We start from the raw sequence: 9399 nt of genomic DNA on the forward strand, positions 1-9399 counted from the left end.
TGAGAGTCCCACTCCGAAAAAGACGCAGTCATCTGGAAAGACCCCTTTGAGCTGAATAGGTCGACGGGCCCCGGAGGGCCGAGGGAAGAGGGGTCCAGGCGGAGAACAGCGAGTCGCAAGCGTCCCGAAGCCTCGAGCGCTCGGTGCTTCGGAGGGAAGCGAGGAGGCAGGGGCGCAGGGAGTCGGGCAGGAAGGTCCTAGAGCCTGAGGCGCGAGGCGGGCCGCACTCTGCTTGGGCCGGAGAAGGGGATGGAGGTGTAGAAGTAGTGGGGTATTTTCAGCCCTTAAAAAGACTGAACCAGCCTCCTAGCTGGCCTTCCTGCTTGCTCCAGATTATGAGACTTTTAATTTTATTCCCTGTAGATTACAGACATGGCAAAACTATTCCTTTCCATTTCTACTTGCGAATCGGCTAGTTCTGGCCTCTTTCCATCTCATAGAGCTTTGTTAGAAGTGGCAAGAAAAGGCTAGCAAATACCAAATTTGCAAATGTTTCCGAGCATCTTCCTTCTTGCCACAACTTTGTTGGCACGTGATCTGTCTTCTAAAGCTGGCGGCGGATCTACTGAACGTCGTGCAACTAGACAGCAAGGAACACCAGTTTTCCATCTTGCAAATCTGAGTCTTTACCACTCACTGCCCAAATGCTTCCACTAAGCCAGCATCATTTTTCTTTTTTTCTTTTTTATTTTTTTGAGTCGGAGTCCCACTCTGTCGCCCACACTGGAGGGCAGGGGCCAGCTCCCGGCCACCTCAGCCTCGACCTGCTGGGCTCCAGCGAGCCTTCCGCCTCAGCCTTCCAAGCAGCTGGAACTACGGGCGTGCACTACCACACCCGGCTAATTTTGATTTATTGTAGAGATGAGGTCTAGCCAAGTTGCCTGGATGGGTCTCGAACACGTGGACTCAGGCAGTCCACTTGCTTTGGCCTCCCAAAGTGCTGGGATTACAGGCTGAGCCATCAAGCCTGGCCCATTTTTCTTTTACGGTTACATGCAGCACAAATTTACAGAAACCAAATTCTTCATCAGATAAGAATAGTTTCATCTGTAACAGGATATTTTTCAAGTGTCTAGCCAAGATGAATGTTTATCTCTTTATTATTAAAAACAGTGCAGACATAAGCAGTCTAGATTAGTAAGGTGACTCTATGACTATCAGGGACCTCATTCTTCCATTCTCTACACATGGCTCATACTTCCATGGGTGATTGAGCTCCAGCCATCGTATCTACACTCCAATAAGCAAGGAAGGAAAAAAGACAAAGATGATCATGCATCCCTCCCCTTAAGGATACTTCCTGGAAGCTTTATCCACCATTCCTGCTTACAACCTATTGGCCAGACCTTAATCGTTTGGCGACATCTTTATTCTGGATGGCTGTACACCCAACTGAAGATCAGGGGTAATATTAAGGAAGAAGGACAGAATTAATATTAGAGGACAAGGAACATTCTCTGCTGTGCTTCCCCTTACCAGGTTAAAAAAAAATTCCAACGGGTGAAGAGTTCCCCAAAAAAGTGAAAAATGGAGTAAATACTGTACATCCTTTGGTTCTTTGAAAAGAGAACGTGCTGGATATCTGCTGGCCATTATGGGAGAGATGAGCTGCCTAGATCCCCCTTCAAGGAAGGGCTTGCCCCCAAGCTACAGGGAATACCTCCATTGTCAGCCCCATCAGGATCTGCTTCAGCCACAGATGATGGCCTTGCTCGAGGTCCTACTCTTTCCCGCCTAAACTAAGAGATTGAACCAGGCTGGAATAAAAAAAATCTCAGTCATCACTGGACACCTGTGATGGGCAGTGTCTGTTCCAGAGCCCCTTAGCCAGGTTGGCTAAAGCTTTGTTGGTCCTGTGTTGGTACTTGACTTCTCCCTCCTCGCAGCCCTGCTTCCTCTCCCTTCCTTTCACATTTTGTACTCCAGCTCTGCCTCAACTCCTGCTTCCCAAGAAGCCTGTCTGCGAGAGTTGGGACCAGGATTGGTTAGAGAAAACGGGCAATATGATGGGGTTTGGGAGCCAGATGGTGGACTACCCGGCTGGTGGTAGGTGAGACATTGCCAGCTCTTTGCCCAAGGTGAAGGTCCAGTTAGGATGATGCACCAGGTGGAAGGGAGTGTGCTAGCAGGTGTGATATATATCAGGCAGTTAAGACATGGTGGAAGTGTAGTAGCTGTAAGGACAAGAGAATTGAATCGCTGTTGCTCCACTCCATGACAGAAAAATAATGAAAACTGAGGGTGAGTCATAAGCGCTTGAAGGTCTGGTGTAAAAGCCAAAGCACTTCTTTGTTGTGCACAAAGGAGCTCTCATCTGCAGGGGAAGAGTGGAGAAAGCTGAGCTCCAAGACCAGAATTTTACACTGGCTGAACTTAAAAGATAGTTAAGGCTGCGGGCACTGTGGCTCATGGCTGTAATTTCTGCACTTTGGGAGGACAAGATGAGAGGATTGCTTGAACCCATGAGTTCGAGACCAGCCTGGGCAACATAGCAAGACTTCATAGCTAAAAACAAACTTAAAAATTAGCCTGGCATGGCAACGTGTGCCTGTGGTCCCAGCTACTTTGGAGGCTGAGACAGAAGGATCGTTTGAGTCCAGGAGGTCACAGTTATTCTTATGAGCTACTAAGGGTACCTGACATACAGAGTTGCAGAAATGGTTACTAGAAGATGGTGTCCTTAGGGAAGAAACAGACAGGCAACCAACAAGGTTTCATTAGTTTGTACCAGCAGAAAAAAATCAAGGATGAATGACCAGATGCTAAGGACTGCCACATAATAAAGTAATAATTCTGTAGTTTCCAGACAACCAGTTTGTAGACCTGGAACCCTTTAACTGAAGAAGTCCCTAGGAGAAAGAACCCTTCTACACCTCAACAAGTATAATGGCAGTGATTTCTTCAGTTTTTTTCTACAAGGATCTTTGACCATTTTCTTGGGTAATTGTGCCCTAGGGAAATGGACTTATCCAGTTATCAAAAGGATTGTGAGACACAGGGTCTGAATTGTCATTGATATCCAGAGACCAGAAGGATCATCATGGTTCTCTCTTATAATATTAGGGGGCACAGAGAGACCAGTTAATAAATGGAGTCATGGCAAAATCCAGCTCAGAGCGAGTTTACTGGGTCTATGACAGTGTCATTGCCCTACTCTCCAAATGTGTAATGGGGTTGACCTATTTGGTAACTGATGCAAACCCATTAGGAACTTTGCCTGTGGGGTAAAAGCTATTATGGCGGGATGCCAAGTGACAGCCTTTGAAACTGCCTCCCCGCTCCAACCAAGCATGGCACAGTATCTTAGCTAAGGCTGCTGTAACAACATCATAGACTAGGAGGCTTCGACAAAAGGCATCTATTTCTCATAGTTCTGGAGGATGGGGAGTCCAAGAACAAGATGCTGGCAGATTCAGTTTCTGGTGAGGGTTCCTTCTAACTTGCAGACGACCACCTTCTTGCGTGTCTTCACATGGCCTTTTCTCAGTGTGAGTGTGTGGAGAGAGAACTCTGGACTCTTATTATAAAGATACTAAACCCATCATGGGAGCCTCACCCTCCTGACTTCATCTGCTATAGACTGAATGTGTCCCCCAAAATTCATGTTGAGGCTGGGCATAGTGGCTCACACCTGTAATCCCAGCACTTTGGGAGGCAGAGGTGGAAGGATTGAGCCCAGGTCCAGGCCATCCTGGGCAACATAGCAAGACTTCATGTCTACAGAAAAATTTTTTGTTAAATTAGCTGGTATGGTGGCATGCACCTGTAGTCCCTGTTACTCAGGAGGCTGATGCAAGAGGATCACAAGCCCAGGAGTTGGAGGCTGTGGTGAGCCATGATTGTGTCACTGCACTCCAGCCTGGGCAACAGAGTAAGACCCTGACTCAAAAATCGTGTTGAAGCATAATCCTTAATGTGATGGTATTTGAAAGTGGGACCTCATGTCTAGAGGTGATTAGACATGAGATTAGCACCCTGATAAAAAGGACCCCAAAGAGTGCCCTCTCCCCTTCCTGAGGATGCGATGAGGGGACAGTCATCTTTGAACCAGGAAACCAGCCCTCACCAGAGAAGGATTCAGTAGATGCTTTGATCTTCGACTTCCTAGCCTCTAGAATCATGAGAAATACATTTCTGTTGTCTACAAGCCATCTAGTCTATGGTATTCTGTTATAACAACCCAAAAGGACCAAGATACCACTTAACCTAATGATTGCCCAGGGACCCCTACCTCCAAATATCATCACACTGGAGGTTAAGGCTTCAGCATATGAATTTGGGGGGAACACATAGGAAATACATACAGGAGACCAAACTATTTCATTTCAGGAGGGAACGCCAGGAATTAGTGCCACTTATGATTCTAAAGGAGACAGAGGTGCTGATCCCATCACATCTCCGTTTAACTCACCATCTGGCTCTACAAAAAAAAGGATGGGCCCTGAAGGATGACAGAGTACTGCAAACTCAACTCATCAGTAGGCCTGATTGCAGCTGCCATACCAGATGCGGTGTATTTACTAGAGTAGATTCATACAGCCTCAGGTATTTGGTACACATCACTGATTTTAGTGGATGCATTCTTTTCTGTTCCCATCATAAGAAAGGATCAGAAACAGTTGGCATTCCCATGAAATAGACCAAAGTACACATTTGCAGTTTGCATCTAGTGCTATGTTAACAGCACTCCTGTTCTCTGTCATAAAATAGCCTGAAGAGATCTGGACCTTCTGGACATCCTGTAGAGTGTCATGTTGACCTGTCACATCAGTGACATCCTCCTGATTGGACAGAATGAGCAAATTATGGTATAAGTGTTTCAGGAGAATTAAAGGATGAATGTATACATCTCCGGTAGAGGTAGAGAGGATGCAAAAGAAAGCCAAATCCTCATCTTTCGTATTGAGAGGTCAACAAAAATGGCAACTAAAAAAATCAAGAAAGCCAGGCTCAGTGGTTCAGCCTGTCATCCCAGCACTTTAGGAGGGTGAGGCGAGTGGATTGCCTCGGCCGGTGGGTTCGAGACCAGCCCGGGCACTTTGGCGAAACTGCATCTCTACAGTAAATAAAAAATGAGCCAAGTGTGGTAGCTGGCTACTTGGAAGGCTGAGGCAGAAGGATTGCCGGAGCCCAGCGGGTCAAGGCTGGGGTAGCTGTGAGCATGCCACGGTAATCCAGCCTGGGCAACAGAGTGAGACTCCAATTCAAAAAAAAAAAAATCAAGAAGAAGAAATATAAACATGTTATCTAGATATGTGGAGTCAGGCAAAAGTTGAAAAAGCCTTGGAGAATGGGAAGTCTTAGAACCACTTAACCTTTTAAAGCATGTGCATGCATAAATTTGAAAAAGGCAAAGTTTTTAAAAAAACACTGTAGATAAATTGCTTTCTTATTTCATCCCCCAGGAAATGTCAGAACAAATAGGCTCAACAGGAACAGAACAATTTTTAACTAGGGTGACAATCCTTCCAACCCTCTAGGAAGGCTCCTCAGTAGGTGAGCCCTTGGCCTTCAACCAACACTTCTAGAAAAGGCAACCAACCTCAAAACAACTGGTGAAACCACTATTCAGTAATTACATTTAAACATAAAGGACGATTTCCACAAATTAAAGTCTGTTTAAAAGGTAAAATTCTGGCTGCCTTGAAGGAAAAAGAAAAGGTAAAATCTACTTGGCTTCAGATTTTAAATTCTTTTTTTAGTCTCAAGCCCCAGGGCCAGGTGGGAGGACCTCTCATGCCTATGAAAGGAATGCCTTGCCCGCTTCCTTAATGTTTGGTAACAATTTAGTGGTTGAATGTCCGTAAGTGGGTGGGAGTTGAGGGACAGCAGGAAGAAGCATGAGCCTATTTATATTTCACAGGAAGAGAGCCCTGTCTTTCTCATGCCATTCACATTCTCTTATTCTTGTTGTGTTTAGTCCATCCTGAAAAGAGACCCACAATTAGGTTTCAACAACATTTTCTTCTCTGAACAAGTTTACTTTTAAAAAGCACTAGGTTTTTGAAGAGAAAATAAATTCTCATATTCTTTTGAGTACCATTCCAGACTCATGCCTTTTTATAATCTTAACTTGCTTTAATTAAATATGATTCTAATTTCCTTTTTGAAGTAAAAAACAAAAACTTCACAATTTAACCTGTGGGAACTTCTTTTCAACTAGCTTCCAAGTCCTTGTAATATTCTGAAAGTATCTTTACTTTCTTGCAAATTCCAGGTCTATCTTTTTTTTTTTTTTTTTTTTTTGAGTTGGAGTCTCACTCTGTCGCCCAAACTGGAGTGCAGTGGCCGCTTCCGGCCACCGCAGCCTCGACCTGCTGGGGCTCCGGCGATCCTTCCACCTCAGCCTTCCAAGTAGCTGGAATTACAGGCATGCGCTACCACGCCCGGCTGATTTTTTGATTTATTGTAAAGATGAGGTCTCGCTGCCCAGGCGGGTCTCGAACCCGCGGGCTTAGGCAATCCACTCACCTCAGCCTCCCAAAGGCGCGGGATTACAGGCTGAGCCACCGAGCCCGGCTCAGGTCTATCTTTAAAAGTATTTTCTTGCTAACTTGAATTTGCCATATAATATATTGCTTTACCATATTCTGTGTTTAAATCACAATGGTATTAAAGGTTTGTAAGCCTCAATTTAAAAAATCTTATTTACACATGTCATAATGTACTATTTATTACTTTATTATTTAATTTTGGACTTTGAAAAGAGCACATGTATATTTCTTTTCTTTTTCTTTTTTTTTTCTTTTTTTGAGTTGGAGTCTCACTCTGTCGCCCAACTGGAGTGCAGTGGCCGCTCCTGGCCACCACAGCCTCGGACCTGCTGGGCTCCAGCGATCCTTCCGCCTCAGCCTTCCAAGTAGCTGGAACTACAGGTGCGCGCTACCATGCCTGGATAATTTTTTATTTATTGTAGATATGCGGTCTCGCCAAGTTGCCCAGGCAAGTCTCGAACCCGCGGGCCACATGTATCTTTCAATTAGACAAGTATACAGTTGGTGCTAACATGGATTGTGTGGTGGTTATGATGTATCTTTCCTTTTGTATAGGTCTTGCTATGGAGCCACACTGAAACTTGGTGACCTAAAATAACAATTACTCCTCACGATTCTCTGTTTTGGCCACATGGTACTATGCTGGCCTCTCTTGGGCTCCCTTGGTGATTGCATTCAGCTGGTGGACCAGCTGGGCCTCTCTCCCCGTGGTCACTCAACTTCAAGGAGGACAGATGCAGCTTCTCCACGTGGTGACAACAGCAGCATTCTAAAAGGACACGTCCCAGTGCACAAGCACGCACCAAACCTCTGCTGTATTTCAGTATTATTAAAGCAATTCCATAGCCAAACCCGAAGTCCATGAGGGATGGGACTTTGCAAGGGCATGGATATGGGGGCCCCGAGCCCTTAGGAGTCATTAATGTTGCAATCCACTCCAGTCTTCCACGAGTGTTATCTTAATGAAAGATAAGTTACCTGAAAACAAAAGGTCCTGCCGCCCAGGGATTTATCAGACACATGGCCTACTGTTTATATAGAATTGTCTATGTGATTTGGTCGAAATGTTCTCTTAACTATAGTTAGTTTTTATATACAAATGTGTATTTCCTAGTGTCATTTTTATCTTTTATGAAAAGCAACTCAGTGTTGAACTCTAATTTTTTCCTTTAAAGTTTTCAAAATAAATATATATCGTTGCTTCGTCTATAGCCTCAAAGCCAATTAAGAAATTTTTAAAGCAATTCAATATTAAAATATGATAAACTAATATTAAAATTAAGAATTATCATAGAAAATTCACAGTTTAAAAGCTACCCAGTAAAATTAAGGAAAATGGTTTCTGTGATTTCATAATTTAACATTTCATCAGTGATTCAGAAGAACTAATTCATAAAAGAGCATGTATGTGAATTATACTACTTTTCAACCGTAGTCGTCTGTTTATCTTATATCTTACACACTAAATGCACAACATAGTTTAGCTACTTTAACTTTAGGGGAAAAAATATGAAATCCTTGCAGGGAATAAAATAAACCATGTTTGTATTCCCCATTTTATGTTTTGTAGGTCTCCACTGTCTCTGAAGGTGTGAACCATAAAATCACATTTTTAAAATTAAGGTTAATTTTTACTTTTTATTTTATTTGGAGACGGTCTCCTTCTCTGTGGCCCAAGTTAGAGTACAGTGGCACAATTATAGAGCCTCAAGCTCCTGGGCTCAAGCAATTCTCCCACCTGAACTTCCAGAGTAGCTGGGAATAAAGGTGTGCCAACATGCCTGACTAATTATTTTTATTTTTTTTAAGTCAGAGTCTCACTTCGTTGCCCAGGCTGGAGTGCAGGGGCATGCTCTCGGCCCACCCCAGCGTCGACCTGCTGGGCTCTGGCAATCCTTCCGACTCAGCCTTCCAAGTAGCTGGAACTACAGACACATGCTACCACACCCGGCTATTTTGTTTTTTAATTTATTGCAGAGACGAGGTCTCACCCCATTGCCTGGGCTGGTCTTGAACCCATGGGCGCAGGCAATCCACTCGCCTCGGCCTCCCAAAGTGCTGGGATGACAGGCTGAGCCACTGAGCCCGGCCTGTTTTTATTTTTGTAGAGACAAGGTCTTGCCATGTTCCCCAAGCTGGTTTTGAACTTCTCCCTTCAACGGATGCTCCTACTTCTGCCTCCTCAAATCCTGAGATTACAGGCATGAACCACCATGCCCCTGCCTGAAGTTCTTTTTTTTGAAAGCAGATTTATTGAGAGGACAGTAAAGCTCCCACAGTGGGAGGCAACCCAAAGGGGTTGCTCTAAAGTTCTTTTTTTTTTGCGTTGGAGTCTCACTCTTGTCGCCCAGGCTGGAGTGCAGTGGCATGCTCACAGCCACTTCAGCCTCGACCTACTGGGCTCCGGCGATCCTTCCACCTCAGCCTTCCAAGTAGCTGGAACTACAGACGTGCACCACCACATCCAGCTAGGTTTTGTGATTTATTGTAGAGACGAGGTCTCACCAAGTTGCCCGGGCTGGTCTTGAACCTGGGGGCTCAGGCAATCCTCTCGCCTCGTCCTCCCAAAGTGCTGGGATTACAGGCTGAGCCACCGTGCCCGGCCTAAAGTTCATTTTTAAAAGCTTGATTTTACCAATAGATTTTTTATTTCACTTGTGAGTACTGAGTGAGGAAATTGCCACCATTAAGAAATACTAGTTGGGCTCGGTGGCTCAGCCTGTAATCCCACACCTTGGGAGGCTGAGGTGAGTGGATTGCCTGAGCCCGCGAGTTCGAGACCCGCCCGGGCAACTTGGTGAGACCTCATCTCTACAATAAATCAAAAATCAGCCAGGTGTGGTAGCGTGCACCTATAGTTCCAGCTACTTGGAAGGTTGAGGCGGAAGGATCGCCGGAGCCCAGC

Source organism: Carlito syrichta, unplaced genomic scaffold (genome assembly GCF_000164805.1).
Source record: "Carlito syrichta isolate Samal-C Ts95f unplaced genomic scaffold, Tarsius_syrichta-2.0.1 Scaffold307669, whole genome shotgun sequence".
In the NCBI taxonomy this organism is placed as follows: domain Eukaryota; kingdom Metazoa; phylum Chordata; class Mammalia; order Primates; family Tarsiidae; genus Carlito; species Carlito syrichta.